We start from the raw sequence: 20241 nt of genomic DNA, 5'->3' as shown, positions 1-20241 counted from the left end.
AATATGAAGACACCTACAGACCAAACATCCTCATGCCTCCATCAGTCCCAGCGCAACACAGTCCAGTGCTGAAAAAAGCCAGCTCTCCGTTTATGGTATGTACATCAACCGTATTAAGAATGAGAAATACTCTAGGAATCGTTTTGCTGTGTTGAGATCCACGTGTCCAAATAACATTTTTTGGGCAACCAGATGTCACCGTGGTAATGTGTTCTAAACGTTCCCAAAAGATGGATTTGTTTCCTGGAACAATTGTTCCCAACGATTCCATCTCCCAAATGTTGCATTTCTGCCATCGCTAACTCACGGCAGCCGAGCGCCTGGCGCAACCTGATGCTAGGCTAGGCTAGGCGGCTGCCTGTTTGGCAACCCAAGCTCTGCGAAAGCGTCTCGCCCCCCACGCAGCGTGTTTGCAACTCTGCAACAATTTTGAAGAGAGCGCACCGCTCCTGGCGACACTGCAACGCCAGGTCGATGCATGGAGTGAACGGAGCGAGCTCCTCTTTCAGACTCCCATTCCCTAAAAATCCATTTAATATGTAGCCCTCACATGGAGGACATATCAGATATTAAACTGATAAGAACAGATACTACACTTGATCTTAGCCAAAAGGCCGAGAAGCGATAGCCCTCAACTGTCTGGCACCACACTGCCTTTTGTGGGCACGTAGCGCACTTGTGTTGGTGCCCGGTGTTGCCACTGGGAGTGGCAAATTTGCACCTCCGCCCATCCAGGCAATGCAGCGAGCGCTCCTAAATACGGGGGTTAAGGCTTGCTGTCTGCTGCACTCCGCAGCCAGCGACCCTTGCGCAAGAGATTTGGACACGACCGCTCTGGATATCAAAAGTTTGGCGACGAGATAGTGAGGGGTGGGAGGGGGTGTACATCCCACGAGAGGCTTTGTAGCTAAACAGCCCTTACTTTGAACAAGAAGAAAAGGCTTGAGCCAGAGGCAAAGCCTGCCAAAAATAGGATTGACTCATTAGCCACACTCTCCACGGAAGTCTTTAGTAAAAGGCGAAAGACTTATGCGTTATGAAGAGAAAGCGGAGCAAACTAGCCTGCAGGTGCAGAAGCGGGCCCCGCAGCCTAGTCAGTCCAGTCGCGTTTGTTACGGGTCAGGGCTTGGCTGTTTGAGAGAAGAAAGTGTGCTTCTCCCGGTTGCTCTGGAACAATGGAGGCAGGGCTTACACCATGGCTACAGCGGGCCAGTGGCACCAGGTCTGCGCTTTGCCTCTTAATTTCCGCGTGTCTGGAGGATGCCCGGGTCTGCAGCTGCAGAGGGCCGTCACGACCAGTGGGGGCCTTCTCGACAGTTGGTTTGCACTCGCCTCTGATCCCCATCAGCTTTGATTTATTGATTTATTTTTTTCTTCTAGTTTGGTTTTCAACAGTCGGTTAATTGTCAACCTGGGTTTCTTTCGGCCTCTCCAAAGCAACTTGGTGTTTCTCCCAACTTTGGTTTAACTCTCACTATTCCCCAGCGCTTAATGGGACTGTGGTCAGCATGTAAGATTGTCTGTAAGTGGGAGGAAGCAGAAAGCGTCCCAGGTCAGCTGCTTGGAATCACTTGGATGTCCTTGAGAAGAAATAGGGTTAAATGTATGCACTGCATTAAACACTTGACTTTGGCAAAAATACCACAACAATACGAAGACACCTACAGACCAAACATCCTCATGCCTCCATCAGTCCCAGCGCAACACAGTCCAGTGCTGAAAAAAGCCAGCTCTCCGTTTATGGTATGTACATCAACCGTATTAAGAATGAGAAATACTCTAGGAATCGTTTTGCTGTGTTGAGATCCACGTGTCCAAATAACATTTTTTGGGCAACCAGATGTCACCGTGGTAATGTGTTCTAAACGTTCCCAAAAGATGGATTTGTTTCCTGGAACAATTGTTCCCAACGATTCCATCTCCCAAATGTTGCATTTCTGCCATCGCTAACTCACGGCAGCCGAGCGCCTGGCGCAACCTGATGCTAGGCTAGGCTAGGCGGCTGCCTGTTTGGCAACCCAAGCTGTGCGAAAGCGTCTCGCCCCCCACGCAGCGTGTTTGCAACTCTGCAACAATTTTGAAGAGAGCGCACCGCTCCTGGCGACACTGCAACGCCAGGTCGATGCATGGAGTGAACGGAGCGAGCTCCTCTTTCAGACTCCCATTCCCTAAAAATCCATTTAATATGTAGCCCTCACATGGAGGACATATCAGATATTAAACTGATAAGAACAGATACTACACTTGATCTTAGCCAAAAGGCCGAGAAGCGATAGCCCTCAACTGTCTGGCACCACACTGCCTTTTGTGGGCACGTAGCACACCTGTGTTGGTGCCCCGTGTTGCCACTGGGAGTGGCAAATTTGCACCTCCGCCCATCCAGGCAATGCAGCGAGCGCTCCTAAATACGGGGGTTAAGGCTTGCTGTCTGCTGGACTCCGCAGCCAGCGACCCTTGCGCAAGAGATTTGGACACGACCGCTCTGGATATCAAAAGTTTGGCGACGAGATAGTGAGGGGTGGGAGGGGGTGTACATCCCACGAGAGGCTTTGTAGCTAAACAGCCCTTACTTTGAACAAGAAGAAAAGGCTTGAGCCAGAGGCAAAGCCTGCCAAAAATAGGATTGACTCATTAGCCACACTCTCCACGGAAGTCTTTAGTAAAAGGCGAAAGACTTATGCGTTATGAAGAGAAAGCGGAGCAAACTAGCCTGCAGGTGCAGAAGCGGGCCCCGCAGCCTAGTCAGTCCAGTCGCGTTTGTTACGGGTCAGGGCTTGGCTGTTTGAGAGAAGAAAGTGTGCTTCTCCCGGTTGCTCTGGAACAATGGAGGCAGGGCTTACACCATGGCTACAGCGGGCCAGTGGCACCAGGTCTGCGCTTTGCCTCTTAATTTCCGCGTGTCTGGAGGATGCCCGGGTCTGCAGCTGCAGAGGGCCGTCACGACCAGTGGGGGCCTTCTCGACAGTTGGTTTGCACTCGCCTCTGATCCCCATCAGCTTTGATTTATTGATTTATTTTTTTCTTCTAGTTTGGTTTTCAACAGTCGGTTAATTGTCAACCTGGGTTTCTTTCGGCCTCTCCAAAGCAACTTGGTGTTTCTCCCAACTTTGGTTTAACTCTCACTATTCCCCAGCGCTTAATGGGACTGTGGTCAGCATGTAAGATTGTCTGTAAATGGGAGGAAGCAGAAAGCGTCCCAGGTCAGCTGCTTGGAATCACTTGGATGTCCTTGAGAAGAAATAGGGTTAAATGTATGCACTGCATTCAACACTTGACTTTGGCAAAAATACCACAACAATATGAAGACACCTACAGACCAAACATCCTCATGCCTCCATCAGTCCCAGCGCAACACAGTCCAGTGCTGAAAAAAGCCAGCTCTCCGTTTATGGTATGTACATCAACCGTATTAAGAATGAGAAATACTCTCGGAATCGTTTTGCTGTGTTGAGATCCACGTGTCCAAATAACATTTTTTGGGCAACCAGATGTCACCGTGGTAATGTGTTCTAAACGTTCCCAAAAGATGGATTTGTTTCCTGGAACAATTGTTCCCAACGATTCCATCTCCCAAATGTTGCATTTCTGCCATCGCTAACTCACGGCAGCCGAGCGCCTGGCGCAACCTGATGCTAGGCTAGGCTAGGCGGCTGCCTGTTTGGCAACCCAAGCTCTGCGAAAGCGTCTCGCCCCCCACGCAGCGTGTTTGCAACTCTGCAACAATTTTGAAGAGAGCGCACCGCTCCTGGCGACACTGCAACGCCAGGTCGATGCATGGAGTGAACGGAGCGAGCTCCTCTTTCAGACTCCCATTCCCTAAAAATCCATTTAATATGTAGCCCTCACATGGAGGACATATCAGATATTAAACTGATAAGAACAGATACTACACTTGATCTTAGCCAAAAGGCCGAGAAGCGATAGCCCTCAACTGTCTGGCACCACACTGCCTTTTGTGGGCACGTAGCGCACTTGTGTTGGTGCCCGGTGTTGCCACTGGGAGTGGCAAATTTGCACCTCCGCCCATCCAGGCAATGCAGCGAGCGCTCCTAAATACGGGGGTTAAGGCTTGCTGTCTGCTGCACTCCGCAGCCAGCGACCCTTGCGCAAGAGATTTGGACACGACCGCTCTGGATATCAAAAGTTTGGCGACGAGATAGCGAGGGGTGGGAGGGGGTGTACATCCCACGAGAGGCTTTGTAGCTAAACAGCCCTTACTTTGAACAAGAAGAAAAGGCTTGAGCCAGAGGCAAAGCCTGCCAAAAATAGGATTGACTCATTAGCCACACTCTCCACGGAAGTCTTTAGTAAAAGGCGAAAGACTTATGCGTTATGAAGAGAAAGCGGAGCAAACTAGCCTGCAGGTGCAGAAGCGGGCCCCGCAGCCTAGTCAGTCCAGTCGCGTTTGTTACGGGTCAGGGCTTGGCTGTTTGAGAGAAGAAAGTGTGCTTCTCCCGGTTGCTCTGGAACAATGGAGGCAGGGCTTACACCATGGCTACAGCGGGCCAGTGGCACCAGGTCTGCGCTTTGCCTCTTAATTTCCGCGTGTCTGGAGGATGCCCGGGTCTGCAGCTGCAGAGGGCCGTCACGACCAGTGGGGGCCTTCTCGACAGTTGGTTTGCACTCGCCTCTGATCCCCATCAGCTTTGATTTATTGATTTATCTTTTTCTTCTAGTTTGGTTTTCAACAGTCGGTTAATTGTCAACCTGGGTTTCTTTCGGCCTCTCCAAAGCAACTTGGTGTTTCTCCCAACTTTGGTTTAACTCTCACTATTCCCCAGCGCTTAATGGGACTGTGGTCAGCATGTAAGATTGTCTGTAAATGGGAGGAAGCAGAAAGCGTCCCAGGTCAGCTGCTTGGAATCACTTGGATGTCCTTGAGAAGAAATAGGGTTAAATGTATGCACTGCATTAAACACTTGACTTTGGCAAAAATACCACAACAATACGAAGACACCTACAGACCAAACATCCTCATGCCTCCATCAGTCCCAGCGCAACACAGTCCAGTGCTGAAAAAAGCCAGCTCTCCGTTTATGGTATGTACATCAACCGTATTAAGAATGAGAAATACTCTAGGAATCGTTTTACTGTGTTGAGATCCACGTGTCCAAATAACATTTTTTGGGCAACCAGATGTCACCGTGGTAATGTGTTCTAAACGTTCGCAAAAGATGGATTTGTTTCCTGGAACAATTGTTCCCAACGATTCCATCTCCCAAATGTTGCATTTCTGCCATCGCTAACTCACGGCAGCCGAGCGCCTGGCGCAACCTGATGCTAGGCTAGGCTAGGCGGCTGCCTGTTTGGCAACCCAAGCTCTGCGAAAGCGTCTCGCCCCCCACGCAGCGTGTTTGCAACTCTGCAACAATTTTGAAGAGAGCGCACCGCTCCTGGCGACACGGCAACACCAGGTCGATGCATGGAGTGAACGGAGCGAGCTCCTCTTTCAGACTCCCATTCCCTAAAAATCCATTTAATATGTAGCCCTCACATGGAGGACATATCAGATATTAAACTGATAAGAACAGATTTTTTCTTTCGTAAGACTTTATTTACACATTGTTTCAACATTTACATTTACTTCACACATTATTTTACCCATTTCACGCATTGCCTGTATATTACTAGGAAAATCCATTCTTGATCTGTAAAACCTAATTAAAAGGTTAAAAAACAGCTATACAGATAAAAGCAATATACAGTGCACATACGTTAAAACTGGTAAAAAAACAGTGCTACTTTAAACTTTTAAAACATAGTTTCAAAAGGATAAAAAAGAAGGGGAAGGGTGCAGCCCCCAGAAATCAGGTTCTCCATCCCCTTATCTGCAGGAGCGGGGGGGGGGGCCCTTGTACCTACAAACGGGGCCTCCCCACCCCTCCAAACATTTGGTCTCTCGGGCCTCCTGTCTTGTGCTCAGGGGGGATCCCCCCCTTCCTGCTCCTTCCCTTCATCCACACCCGGAGGGCCAGGCCGCTGCTGCCTCGACCTCCCTCGTGTGGCTCCGGCTCCCTCGTCCGAAGAGGCACAGGCGATGCTTCTTCGCAGCTGCGTCCTAGGCCTGCTGCCTGCAGATGTTATTTCTTTTATCGTTTCTGCTGCCATCCGGATCACAGCTGCTGGGGGGATCTGCCTGTGCCTCCTTACCAGCAAGTTCCTGGAGGTCCACATGGCGTCTTTTATGGCAGCCAGGGTGAGCCACTGTTGTACATGGTCCTCCTTATTCTCGTTTTTTTGGTGTCTCACCCCGTACAGCACCAGCTGTGCTGAAAGGACCTCCCTTGCTGGTAAGTTCGGGAATTGCAGGGAGCCGGCTGTTGCCCACAGGTCTACGGCAGCAGTGCACTCCCAGAGCAAATGTCTCACCGACTCTGGCGCGCCACAACCAGGTCGGGGACAGGTTGCAGTCGCTGACATGCCCCGGGAGTGCATGACGGCCCTGACCGGGAGGATCCCATGAGCCACCATCCACGACAGGTCCCGGAGTCTGTTTGGAAGGGCGGGGTGGCCCACGTTGCGCCAAACGGTAGAAGGCTCACCAAGGGTGAGACCGCGCACTAGACACACCGGTTCCCGCTCCTGCACACAAGAAACCATAGCACGATGATTAGTAAGAACATGCACATCCTCCCCCTCCAATGTAAAATCCTTTAAAAACTTTTGTATAAAAGCATACATGGGTGGTAAGTTAAAAGACACGGGTACTTTGAGATTCACCGGTATTATTTTCAGCCTTCTTAAGTAGGATCCCATCCAGAACTTTGTCATCGCTGCCGACTTGGGGTTTCTGGAGGGATCCGTGGCCTGACTAAGATGAAGTGCAACATATCTACACCCAAGAAACAATTTCAGGTCTGGGACTCCTTTGCCTCCCTTTTCTTTTGGCTTTTTCATTTCCTCCCTCTTTAATTTCTCACATTTTGAGCCCCACAGGAACTGAAAAATGGCTCGATCCAGTTCTAAAAACACTCTCCTTGATGGAATAAAAACAGCACTGATCGATAAAAGCAAAGGTAAAATCACTGCTTTTATGATTAAAACCTTTCCTTCTATTGTCAGTCCTCTCAGTCCCCAGTAGCCCAGTCTTTTCCTAACTTTCCCTAATACATCCGTCCAGTTTGTCTCCCCACCCCCCTCTTTGTCAAACTTAATGCCAAGTATTTTTTGTTCTGTCTGGGTCACTGTCAGTGGGAGTCCCTGGGTCTCTGTCGGATTCCAAGGTCCGTAAAACTGCACACGGGTCTTTTCTCTGTTCAGTTTTGAGCCTGAAGCTTGCCCAAACCAGTCCGTTACGTCTAAAGTCCTATTTATTGATGACATATCGGTACATAGTATATTTACATCGTCCATATATAATATTACCTTATTGGTCATTCCTCCACTCCCAGGGACTCCCACACCTTGGATTCTTTGGTCCCTTCTCAAGCCTTCTGCCAAGGGTTCTATACAGGCAACATACAGGAGGGCAGATAACGGACAACCCTGACGGACACCGCAGTTTAAATCCACTGCTTTTGTAAGGAACCCGTTAACCACAAATCTACTGCTAATGTCCCGATAGAGCAGTCCCACCCAGTCCACAAATCTAGCTGGAAACCCCATCTTTTGCAGTACCTGGAACAGGTACTGGTGCGAGACCCGATCAAAAGCCTTCTCGAAGTCTAAATTTAGGACAACTAACCGAATGTTTCTGTCTCTCGCATAACAGATGGTATCTCGGATCAGTATGAGGCTGTCTGTGATCTTCCTCCCGGGAACGGCACAGGCTTGATCCGGGTGAATCACGTCTCTTAAAACCATGGTCATTCGTGCTGCTAAAAGCTTGCTAAAAAGTTTGCAGTCTACGTTTAAAAGTGTGATTGGTCTCCAATTTTTTAGGTCAGTCCTGTCTTTGTCTTTGTGAAGAAGCGTCACTATCCCTACTCTAAAACTGTCTGGAAGTTGGTTAAGAGTTTCAAATTCTTTAAAAACAACAAGCAAATCTGGTGCTAAAATGTCCCAAAAGGTCAAATAAAATTCCAAAGGGAGCCCATCGAGCCCAGGGGCCTTCCCTTTCTTAAACGTTGCTAAACATTTCCCGAGCTCAAAAGCTGTAAAATCCTGTTCCAAGACCGCAGTCTTTGTTATTGTCTTTTCTATGTATTCCAGTACCTCATTTATTATTTCCTTGTGAACACATTTTTCTTTGTATAAGTTTCGGTAATATCTTTCAACAGTTTCCAGCAGTTCTTGTGTATTTGTTGCACTTTCTCCATTTTCTTTCTTTAACTTTACAAAACCTCCATCCTTATTGATAATCCTTTTAAAGAAGTACCTGGTACATTTTTCACCTTCTTCGAGTTCACGCTCTCGGCTTCTTAGGATAATACCCTTGGCCCTTATTTCTGCTATGGTTTTCATTTCACGCTTTACATCTTTTATTTCTTCGTTGAAATCTATCCCTAGTTCCACTAGTTTAAAGTATCGTTGTAATCGTCTTTGCAGCCCCATCATGCAATTTTGTTCCTTCGCTTTCTTTTTTTTACTAATTTTTTTAAAAAAAGTCTGGGTCCTTTCCTTCACCATCTCCCACCACTGTGCACGTGTGTTGCATAGGTCCTGAAGGGTCTGCCAGTCCTGATACTGCTCCCTGTATTGGTCGACGATGGTTTGGTCCTCCAACAGGGAGCAGTTCAGTTTCCACAGACCACTTCCATGAGTCACACCCGAAGTTAGTGACAGCGTGCAGGATAGCATGAGGTGATCTGAAAAAAAGATAGGTGTTAATCTAGCATCACTTATCTGGCAGTCACGTGTAAAAAAGTAGTCTATACGAGAGGCTTTGGTGCCGTCACCACTGTACCAGGTGAAGCCCTCCTCTCTGGGATGCATTTTTCTAAAGCAGTCAGTCAATTTAAAGTCCTTACATATATTTTGTATTAAAACTGATGATTTGTCTACTTTCAAACCCTCCCCCGCCCCTCTTCTATCCTTATGGCTTAGAATGCAGTTTAAATCCCCCCCGAAAACCATTGGTGCCCTCCCCAGCATGTGGGGCTGCAGCTCCTCCAGAAGGTCATACCTGTCATTTTTGTCGTTAAAACCATAAATATTTAAGAGCTTAAAAGTCTGTCCCATAAAAGTCAAATACGCTAAAAGTGCCCGACCATCTCTCACCACAGTGCTTCCCTTCACCATTATCCTAGGGTTTTTTATTAAAATGGCCACACCGTCGTTTTTATTCTCATTTGATCCACTCCAGATAGAGGGATATGGCCATTTCTGCTCCATCCTCTTATAATGTTTCTGGAAGGGTAAGCCACACTCTTGTAACAAAATCACGTCGGCGTTATAGGACTGTAGACACGATAAGACCATTTGTGCTCTCAGTTCTGACTTTACACTCCTCACGTTTAATGTTGAGAGGGTGAGAGTCATTAATAGAATATGGAAAAGGTATGCCATTTGGGGAGTTTTGTTTACAGAGAGAGACAGAAGTAACCATTCTACGTTGCCAATACAGTTCTCTAAGTAATCTCCTGTGAGCGGAGCTCCTCTTTCACCTCCTCAGTTGGGAGGGAAGTGGTTTCAGCTCCACCCCCCCTTCGAAACCTCGGCGTGGGTCTCTGTTGTAAGGCGTAGTCCATTTTATTGTTTTTCGGGGTTGATTGTAGAGCTAGTGTTAAAAAAGAGACCTCGTTTGGAGAGTCAGTGGGGAAGACTCTGGTATCCCCCGCAGACGAACTATCTGAAGAGATACCTGTCCTTCCCCTCTTCTCCATTACAATAGGAGAGTCTGAAGACAACTCTGACACCGGCCTCTTATTTTGCTGACCCTCTGGAGGAAGGGCTTCATCCCTATCATCTTGTGCTTCTTCCATCTCACACTCCATAATAGCTCCACCATTTGCCTGCATTTCCCCCTCTCCACTCTCTCCACTTGAGCTGGTTGTGGAAAGGGTTTCTGCAGGCTCCTCCTCCTCTCCCGCCTCACCTGATGGTTGTCCACCAATCTCCTCTCTTGGCGGGAGATTTGAATTTTCGGGTCTAGCTTCCTTAATTAGCTGCTCAACTAGCTCCAGCTGTCCTCTATCCTGATTCTTTTCCTTTCTTTCCTTTTTCAGTTTGTTGGCAAACGATTTTGGGCAATCCCTGAAGAGATGGTTTATTTCCCCACAGAGATTACACTTTCTGCCATTGGTACATTCCTCAAAGGTGTGCCCAATTTCTCTACATTTTCCACAAAACGTTTTATCACAAGCTTCTACCAGGTGCCCATGCTCACCACACCTGCGGCAGAGCTTGGGCTGTCCCTGGTAATGAATGTAGCCTCTGTTTTCGCCCAGCACTATCATATGTGGTAGGTGCTTCAGGCCCTGGAAGCCCAGAGGGTCTTGCCATTGTTGTATGGGGACCCTCCAGGCACAATTCCAGATGCCGTCCGCGTCCCTAACCTTGGTAGCCTGGCCTCTGACAGTGCAAAATCTTCCCAACCATATACATATATCGTCTGCATTTACCGTTTCATTGAACATTTTGACGATAACTGTTTTATAGCTATTGTCGGTTAGTTTCTCCACGTTAAATGCAGAGAATTGGGTCTTCACATTCTCAATCCTAATCCAAAATTCGGTCAACATAGCCGCAGAAACAAAACTTACGTCAAAACCTTTGCTGGATGGTAAAGTCAGTATACAATTTAAATCTTTTGGAAGAAAGTTTAACTCTTTCTGTATAAACTTTCTGGAAAAGTCTAGCCTTGACATCTCATAAGATTTACCCTCTTCTTGTTTGAAAAGGAAGCGCACGCTGTGGTGCCTCCTCATGCCGGCAAAGTTAGCCGACATGGTGGAGGCACCACAAACTCAAAAAAAAAAAAAAAAAAAGAAAAAAAAAGAAGTGAAACACACACACACAAAAAGAAGTGCTCAAAGAAAAACTTAAAAGAAACGTACCTTCCGTTTTCCTAAAAAAAAAAGGCGTTAATACAAAATTATGTGCACAATTACACCAAAAGAAGAGATATAGCTGCTTAAAACACACAGTTTTAAATTACTTACAACTATTTATGAGCTGCAATCATTTAAAACAAAGGTTTCAGCACCGAGATATCCTCCAAAGTTCTGGCAAAACATGTAGCCACAAGGCTAAAATTTCACCACCCAAGGAGGCGATCGCAGTCTTAGCCAAAAGGCCGAGAAGCGATAGCCCTCAACTGTCTGGCACCACACTGCCTTTTGTGGGCACGTAGCGCACTTGTGTTGGTGCCCGGTGTTGCCACTGGGAGTGGCAAATTTGCACCTCCGCCCATCCAGGCAATGCAGCGAGCGCTCCTAAATACGGGGGTTAAGGCTTGCTGTCTGCTGCACTCCGCAGCCAGCGACCCTTGCGCAAGAGATTTGGACACGACCGCTCTGGATATCAAAAGTTTGGCGACGAGATAGCGAGGGGTGGGAGGGGGTGTACATCCCACGAGAGGCTTTGTAGCTAAACAGCCCTTACTTTGAACAAGAAGAAAAGGCTTGAGCCAGAGGCAAAGCCTGCCAAAAATAGGATTGACTCATTAGCCACACTCTCCACGGAAGTCTTTAGTAAAAGGCGAAAGACTTATGCGTTATGAAGAGAAAGCGGAGCAAACTAGCCTGCAGGTGCAGAAGCGGGCCCCGCAGCCTAGTCAGTCCAGTCGCGTTTGTTACGGGTCAGGGCTTGGCTGTTTGAGAGAAGAAAGTGTGCTTCTCCCGGTTGCTCTGGAACAATGGAGGCAGGGCTTACACCATGGCTACAGCGGGCCAGTGGCACCAGGTCTGCGCTTTGCCTCTTAATTTCCGCGTGTCTGGAGGATGCCCGGGTCTGCAGCTGCAGAGGGCCGTCACGACCAGTGGGGGCCTTCTCGACAGTTGGTTTGCACTCGCCTCTGATCCCCATCAGCTTTGATTTATTGATTTATCTTTTTCTTCTAGTTTGGTTTTCAACAGTCGGCTTAATTGTCAACCTGGGTTTCTTTCGGCCTCTCCAAAGCAACTTGGTGTTTCTCCCAACTTTGGTTTAACTCTCACTATTCCCCAGCGCTTAATGGGACTGTGGTCAGCATGTAAGATTGTCTGTAAATGGGAGGAAGCAGAAAGCGTCCCAGGTCAGCTGCTTGGAATCACTTGGATGTCCTTGAGAAGAAATAGGGTTAAATGTATGCACTGCATTCAACACTTGACTTTGGCAAAAATACCACAACAATATGAAGACACCTACAGACCAAACATCCTCATGCCTCCATCAGTCCCAGCGCAACACAGTCCAGTGCTGAAAAAAGCCAGCTCTCCGTTTATGGTATGTACATCAACCGTATTAAGAATGAGAAATACTCTAGGAATCGTTTTGCTGTGTTGAGATCCACGTGTCCAAATAACATTTTTTGGGCAACCAGATGTCACCGTGGTAATGTGTTCTAAACGTTCCCAAAAGATGGATTTGTTTCCTGGAACAATTGTTCCCAACGATTCCATCTCCCAAATGTTGCATTTCTGCCATCGCTAACTCACGGCAGCCGAGCGCCTGGCGCAACCTGATGCTAGGCTAGGCTAGGCGGCTGCCTGTTTGGCAAACCAAGCTCTGCGAAAGCGTCTCGCCCCCCACGCAGCGTGTTTGCAACTCTGCAACAATTTTGAAGAGAGCGCACCGCTCCTGGCGACACTGCAACGCCAGGTCGATGCATGGAGTGAACGGAGCGAGCTCCTCTTTCAGACTCCCATTCCCTAAAAATCCATTTAATATGTAGCCCTCACATGGAGGACATATCAGATATTAAACTGATAAGAACAGATTTTTTTTCTTTTTCAAGGTTTTATTGTACATTATTTCAGCATTTTACATTTGTACATTTTTTACCCATTTTACGTATTTCCGTACATTACTATGGAAAAAAGGAATCCATTGTTAATCTGCAAAACTCTTTTTAAAACCTAAAAACAGCTTTACAGTTAAAAGCAATATACAAAAAAACAAATACGTTAAAATCGGTAAAAAACAGTGCTAATTATTTCTTTAAAACCTGGTTTTAAAGGAAAGAGAATGCGGTTTCCAAAAAATCAAGCCCTCCAGTTCTCTTGTCTGCAGGAGCGGGGGGGGGCTTCTGTTTTACAACGGGGCCTTGTCCACCCCTCCAAACAGTAGGTCTCTCGGGTCTCCTGTCTTGTGCTCAGGGGGGATCCCCCCCTTCCTGCTCCTTCCCTCCATCCACACCCGGAGAGCCAGGCCGCTGCTGCCTCGACCTTCCTCGTGTGGCTCCGGCTCCCTCGTCCGAAGAGGCACAGGCGATGCTTCTTCGCAGCTGTGTCCTAGGCCTGCTGCCTGCAGATGTTATTTCTTTTATCGTTTCTGCTGCCATCCGGATCACAGCTGCTGGGGGGATCTGCCTGTGCCTCCTTACCAGCAAGTTCCTGGAGGTCCACATGGCATCTTTTATGGCAGCCAGGGTGAGCCACTGTTGTACATGGTCCTCCTTATTCTCGTTTTTTTGGTGTCTCACCCCGTACAGCACCAGCTGTGCTGAAAGGACCTCCCTTGCTGGTAAGTTCGGGAATTGCAGGGAGCCGGCTGTTGCCCACAGGTCTACGGCAGCAGTGCACTCCCAGAGCAGATGTCTCACCGTCTCTGGCGCGCCACAACCAGGTCGGGGACAGGTTGATGTTGTTGACATGCCCCGGGAGTGCATGACAGACCTGACCGGGAGGATCCCATGAGCCACCATCCAAGACAGGTCCCGGAGTCTGTTTGGTAGGGCGGAGTGGCCCACGTTATGCCAAACCGCCGCGGCCTCCCCTAAGGTGAGGCCTTGTACTGGACACACTGCTTCCCGCTCCTGCACACAAGAGATCAGAGTGCGATGGTTAGTAAAAACATGCAGATCCTCTCCTTCAAGTCTAAAATCCTTTAAAAACTTTTGTATAAAAGCATACGTTGGTGGTAAGTTAAAGGATACGGGCACTTTGAGATCTACTGGTATGATTTTAAGTCTTCTCAGGTAGGATCCCATCCAGAACCTTGTCATTGCCGCCGACTTGGGGTTTCTGGAGGGATCCGTAGCCTGACTAAAATGAATAGCAACGTATCTACATCCCAGAAATAGGTTGATGTTTGGGACTCCTTTTCCTCCTTTTTCTTTTGGCTTTTTCATTACTTCTCTTTTTAATTTTTCACACTTTGATCCCCATAGGAAGTAAAAAATGGCTCGGTCTAGTTCTAAAAGGCTTCTCCTAGGAGGAATAAAAACAGCACTGATCGATAAAAGCAAAGGTAAAATCACTGCTTTTATGGTTAAAACCTTTCCTTCCATCGTCAGTCCCCTAAGTCTCCAAAAGCCCAGTCTTTTCTTAACTCTCCCTAACACGTCTGTCCAGTTTGTCGCCCCACCCCCCTCTTTATCAAATTTAATGCCTAGTATTTTCTGATCAGTCTGAGTCACCGTCAGTGGGAGTCCCAGAGTCTCTGTCAGTCGCCATGGTCCGTAAAACTGCACTCGTGTTTTTTCTCTGTTTAATTTTGATCCGGAAGCCCGCCCAAACCAGTCTGTCCTGTCTAGGGTCCTGTTTATGGATGGCATGTCTGTGCACAAGACACTTATGTCATCCATATATAGGATGACTTTGTTTGTCAGTCCCCCACTCCCCGGGACTCCCACTCCCTGGATTCTGTCATCCCTTCTCAAGCCTTCCGCCAAGGGCTCTATACAAGCAGTATATAGGAGGGCAGATAACGGACAACCCTGACGGACACCGCAGTTTAAATCCACTGCATTTGTAAGGAACCCATTAACCACGCATCTACTGCTAATATCTCTATAAAGCAGTCCCACCCATGCCATAAATCTGGCAGGAAAACCCATCTTTTGCAGTACCCGGAACAGGTACTGGTGCGAGACCCGATCAAAAGCTTTCTCAAAGTCTAAATTTAGGACTACTAGCCGGATGTTTCTGTCTCTCGCGTAACAGATGGTGTCTCGGATCAGTATAAGGCTGTCGGTGATCCTCCTCCCGGGGACAGCACAGGCTTGATCCGGGTGAATCACGTCCTTTAAAACCGTGGTCATCCGTGTTGCTAAAAGTTTGCTAAAAAGTTTACAGTCTATATTTAGAAGCGTAATAGGTCTCCAGTTCTTTATGTCCGTTTTTTCTTTGTCTTTATAAAGGAGCGTCACTATCCCTATTCTAAAACTGTCTGGAAGTCTGTTAAAAGTTTCAAATTCTCTAAAAACAGTGAGTAAGTCAGGTGCTAAAATATCCCAAAAAGTCTGATAAAATTCCAGGGGAAGCCCGTCCTTTCCAGGGGCTTTCCCTTTTTTAAAACTTGCTAAACATTTATCTAGTTCAAACTCCGTAAAAGTTCTTGCTAGGGTCGTACTGTCCGTCACCGTCTTTTTTATATTCTTTAGTACTTCTGTTATTGCATCCGGTTGAACACCCTTTTCTGTATACAGTTTTCTGTAGAATTTTTCCACAGTGTCTATCAGCTCTTTTGTGCTTGTTGCACTCTCTCCGTTCTCCTTCTTCAGTTCAAAAAAACCCTCTCCCTTATTTATAATCCTTTTAAAGAAGTATCTTGTACATTTTTCTCCGTCTTCAATTTCCCGCTCCCTACTCCTTAGGATAATGCCTTTGCTTCTTATTTCTGCAAGGGTCATCATCTCTTGCTTAACTTCCTTTATTTCTTCATTAAAGTCCAATCCTATTTCCATTAAATTAAAATACCTCTGTAAACGCCTTTGCAGCCCCATCATGCATCTTCGTTCAGTAGCTCTCTTTTTCCTGCTCATTTTCTTAAAAAAAGTCTGGGTCCTTCCCTTCACCATCTCCCACCAGTGTGCCCGTGTGTTGTATAAGTCTTGGAGGGTCTGCCAATCCTGATACTGCTCCCTGTATTGGTCGACGATGGTCTGGTCCTCCAACAGGGAGCAGTTCAGTCTCCACAGTCCGCCTCCAAAAGTCACACCCGAAGAAAGTGACAGCGTGCATGACAGCATACGGTGATCTGAAAAAAAGACAGGTGTTAATCTAGCATCATTTACCTGGCACTCACGTGTAAAAAAATAATCAATACGAGAAGCTCTGGTACCATCACCACTGAACCAGGTGAAGCCCTCCTCTCTAGGATGCATCATTTTAAAACAGTCCGTCAACCTAAAATCTCTACATATATCCCGCAATAAAACTGATGATTTGTCTATTTTAAACTCCTCCCCCGCCCTTCTTCTATCCTTACGGCTTAAAATACAATTAAAATCCCCCCCTAAAACCAATGGTGCCCTCCCCAGCATGTGGGGCTGCAGATCTTGTAGAAGGTCATATCTGTCATTTTTATCACTAAAACCATAAACATTTAAAAGATTAAAAGCCTGTCCCAAAAAGGTCAGATGTGCTAAAAGTGCCCTTCCGTCTCTCACCACAGTGCTTCCCTTCACCAGTACCCGAGGGTTTTTTATTAGAATGGCCACTCCATCATTTTTATTTTCGTTTGACCCGCTCCACAGGGACGTGTGCGGCCATTTTCTTTCCAACTTTGTGTATTTTCTATAAAAAGGTAGGCCACATTCTTGTAGTAGAAATACGTCTGATTTTTGGGAATTTAAAAAGGATAAAACAGTTTGTGCTCTAATTTCCGACCTTACACTCCTCACATTTATTGATGAGAAGGTGAGGGTCATGAGTATGGTAGTATAGTAAAAATATAACATTTCTTTTTTGTTTTTTTGTTTATCTCACATAAGACTTATAAAGGGCAAGGCCTATGTTATTTCATGTGAGCGAAGCTCTTCCTTTACTTCCGCAGGTGGGGAGGGGAGGGGTTCAGCTCCACCCCCCTTTCGGACTCTTGGAGTGGGTCTCTGTTGTAAAGACCAATTCATTTTATTTTCCTTTGGAGTTGATTGTAAGGCCAGTGTTAAGAAGGAGACCTCATTTGGTGAGTCAGGGGGGAAGATTCTGGCATCTCCCTCAGACGAGCTGTCTGTCGAGACGCCAGTTCTCCCCCTCTTCTCTATCACTATTGGAGAGTCTGAAGACAACTCTGATAACGGCCTCTTATTTTGCTGGCCATCAGGAAGGTAAGTTCCTTCACTATCCTCTTGTGTTTCTTTTATCTGACTCTCCATCACAGCTCCCCCCTCATGCTGCCTTTCCCCATCCTCACTTGAATCGGTTGTGGATGAGGAATCTGCAGACTCCTCCCCCTCTCCCACCTCATCTGAAGACTGTTCTCCAATCCCCTCTGTTGGCGGGAGATTTGAAATTTTTAAACCAGGCTCTTCAATTAGCTGTCTAACGGGCTCCAGCTGTCTTTCATTTTGTCTTTTAACCATTTTGTCCATTTTCAGTTTATTAGCAAAGGATTTAGGGCAATCTCTGAAGAGGTGATTTCTGTCTCCACAGAGATTACAAGCTCTGCCATTCGTACATTCCTCAAAGGTATGTCCCACTTCTCTGCACTTTCCACAAAACGTTACCTCACATGCCTCTACCAGGTGCCCGTGTTCGCCACACTTGCGGCAGAGCTTGGGCTGCCCCTGGTAGTGAATGTAGCCTCTGTTCTCACCCAGCACTATCATATTTGGCAAGTGTTTCAGGCCCTGGAATCCCTGGGGGTCCTGCCATTGTTGAATGGGGACCCTCCAGGCGCAATTCCAGATGCCATCCACGTCTCTTACCTTAATAGCCTGGCCTTTAACAGTGCAAAATCTACCCAACCATACACATATGTCCTCTGCATTTACCGTTTCATTGAACATCCTGACAATAACCGTTTTGTAGCTATTGTCAGTCAATTTCTCAACGACAAAGGCAGAGAACTGGGCTTTCACATTTTCAAATCTGTTCCAAAAAACAGTTAACAAGGCAGCAGAAACAAAACTAACATCAAAACCCTTATTTCCTGGTAAACTGAGGATACAATTCAAATCACTTGCGGAGAATTTTAATTCTTTCTGAATCAGTTTCCTAGAGAAGTCTAGTCTAGACATCTCAAAGTAATTTTCTCCCTCTTGTCTAAAGAGGAAGCGCACGCTGTGGTGCCTCCTCATGCCGGCAAAGTTGGCCGACATGGTGGAGGCACCACAAACTCAAAAAAAGAGGTGAAACACACACACAAAAAAAGAGTGCTAAAAGAAAAACTTAAGAGAAACTTACCTTCCGCTTTCCTAAAGAAAAGAAGCTGTTAATACAAAATTAAATGCAACATTACAACAAAGAAGAAAAACAGAAATATAGCTGCTGAAAACACACAGTTTCAAATTGCTTACAACTACTTATGAGCTGCAATAATTTAAAACAAAGGTTTCAGCACCAAAATATCCTCCTCAGTTCTGGCAAAACACATAGCCACAAGGCTAAAATTTCACCACCCAGGGAGGCGACCGCTGTCTTAGCCAAAAGGCCGAGAAGCGATAAGAACAGATTTTTTCTTTCGTAAGGCTTTATTTTCACATTGTTTCAACATTTACATTTACTTCACACATTATTTTACCCATTTCACGCATTGCCTGTATATTACTAGGAAAATCCATTCTTGATCTGTAAAACCTAATTAAAAGGTTAAAAAAACAGCTATACAGATAAAAGCAATATACAGTGCACATACGTTAAAACTGGTAAAAGAACAGTGCTACTTTAAACTTTTAAAACATAGTTTCAAAGGATAAAAAAAAGAAGGGGAGGGGTGCAGCCCCCAGAAATCAGGTTCTCCATCGCTCTTATCTGCAGGAGCGGGGGGGGCCCTTGTACCTACAAACGGGGCCTCCCCACCCCTCCAAACATTTGGTCTCTCGGGCCTCCTGTCTTGTGCTCAGGGGGGATCCCCCCCTTCCTGCTCCTTCCCTCCATCCACACCCGGAGGGCCAGGCCGCTGCTGCCTCGACCTTCCTCGTGTGGCTCCGGCTCCCTCGTCCGAAGAGGCACAGGCGATGCTTCTTCGCAGCTGCGTCCTAGGCCTGCTGCCTGCAGATGTTATTTCTTTTATCGTTTCTGCTGCCATCCGAATCACAGCTGCTGGGGGGATCTGCCTGTGCCTCCTTACCAGCAAGTTCCTGGAGGTCCACATGGCGTCTTTTATGGCAGCCAGGGTGAGCCACTGTTTAGCATACTCCTCTTTGCTAACCTTTCCTTGGTGGCCCACCCCGTACAGCACCAGCTGTGCTGAAAGGACCTCCCTTGCTGGTAAGTTCGGGAATTGCAGGGAGCCGGCTGTTGCCCACAGGTCTACAGCAGCAGTGCACTCCCAGAGCAAATGTCTCACCGACTCTGGCGCGCCACAACCAGGTCGGGGACAGGTTGCGGTCGCTGACATGCCCCGGGAGTGCATGACGGCCCTGACCGGGAGGATCCCATGAGCCACCATCCACGACAGGTCCCGGAGTCTGTTTGGAAGGGCGGGATGGCCCACGTTGCGCCAAACGGTAGAAGCCTCACCAAGGGTGAGACCGCGCACTAGACACACCGGTTCCCGCTCCTGCACACAAGAAACCATAGCACGATGATTAGTAAGAACATGCACATCCTCCCCCTCCAATGTAAAATCCTTTAAAAACTTTTGTATAAAAGCATACATGGGTGGTAAGTTAAAAGACACGGGTACTTTGAGATTCACCGGTATTATTTTCAGCCTTCTTAAGTAGGATCCCATCCAGAACCCCGTCATTGCTGCCGACTTGGGGTTTCTGGAGGGATCCGTGGCCTGACTAAGATGAATTGCAACATATCTACACCCAAGAAACAATTTCAGGTCTGGGACTCCTTTGCCACCCTTTTCTTTTGGCTTTTTCATTTCCTCCCTCCTTAGTTTCTCGCACTTTGAGCCCCACAAGAAGTGAAAAATGGCTTGATCCAGTTCTAAAAACACTCTCCTTGATGGAATAAAAACAGCACTGATCGATAAAAGCAAAGGTAAAATCACTGCTTTTATGATTAAAACCTTCCCTTCTATCGTCAGTCCTCTCAGTCCCCAGTAACCCAGTCTTTTCCTAACTTTCCCTAATACATCCGTCCAGTTTTTCTCCCCACCCCCCTCTTTGTCAAACTTAATACCAAGTATTTTTTGTTCTGTCTGGGTCACTGTCAGTGGGAGTCCCTGGGTCTCTATTGGATTCCATGGTCCGTAAAACTGCACACGAGTTTTTTCTCTGTTCAGTTTTGAGCCTGAAGCTTGCCCGAACCAGTCCGTTACGTCTAAAGTCCTATTTATTGATGACATATCGGTACATAGTATATTTACATCGTCCAT

General features: G+C 47.1%; 7 non-coding genes and 2 pseudogenes across 7 annotated transcripts; all 9 read right to left on the bottom strand.

Annotated features, from left to right (window-relative positions):
* Window positions 1-433: 433 nt before the first annotated feature.
* LOC121640852 lies at window positions 434-626 on the bottom strand. Its single transcript, XR_006010590.1, has one exon. It is a non-coding gene; the product is annotated as a U2 spliceosomal RNA (small nuclear RNA).
* A 312-nt stretch (window positions 627-938) lies between these two features.
* Window positions 939-1056, bottom strand: LOC121640875. Its single transcript, XR_006010606.1, has one exon. It is a non-coding gene; the product is annotated as a U5 spliceosomal RNA (small nuclear RNA).
* Window positions 1057-2081: 1025 nt separating this feature from the next.
* Window positions 2082-2274, bottom strand: LOC121640851. The gene has a single exon (XR_006010589.1). It is a non-coding gene; the product is annotated as a U2 spliceosomal RNA (small nuclear RNA).
* A 312-nt stretch (window positions 2275-2586) lies between these two features.
* Window positions 2587-2704, bottom strand: LOC121640874. The gene has a single exon (XR_006010605.1). It is a non-coding gene; the product is annotated as a U5 spliceosomal RNA (small nuclear RNA).
* Window positions 2705-3729: 1025 nt separating this feature from the next.
* On the bottom strand, window positions 3730-3922 carry LOC121640850. Its single transcript, XR_006010588.1, has one exon. It is a non-coding gene; the product is annotated as a U2 spliceosomal RNA (small nuclear RNA).
* Window positions 3923-4234: 312 nt separating this feature from the next.
* On the bottom strand, window positions 4235-4352 carry LOC121640873. The gene has a single exon (XR_006010604.1). It is a non-coding gene; the product is annotated as a U5 spliceosomal RNA (small nuclear RNA).
* A 1025-nt stretch (window positions 4353-5377) lies between these two features.
* LOC121640859 lies at window positions 5378-5555 on the bottom strand (annotated as a pseudogene).
* A 5945-nt stretch (window positions 5556-11500) lies between these two features.
* LOC121640871 lies at window positions 11501-11618 on the bottom strand. The gene has a single exon (XR_006010602.1). It is a non-coding gene; the product is annotated as a U5 spliceosomal RNA (small nuclear RNA).
* A 1026-nt stretch (window positions 11619-12644) lies between these two features.
* LOC121640855 lies at window positions 12645-12821 on the bottom strand (annotated as a pseudogene).
* Window positions 12822-20241: the final 7420 nt, after the last annotated feature.

The sequence above is a fragment of the Melanotaenia boesemani genome, chromosome 5 (assembly GCF_017639745.1).
Source record: "Melanotaenia boesemani isolate fMelBoe1 chromosome 5, fMelBoe1.pri, whole genome shotgun sequence".
Lineage (NCBI taxonomy): Eukaryota > Metazoa > Chordata > Actinopteri > Atheriniformes > Melanotaeniidae > Melanotaenia > Melanotaenia boesemani.
This window is presented reverse-complemented; position numbering and strand designations above follow the sequence as displayed.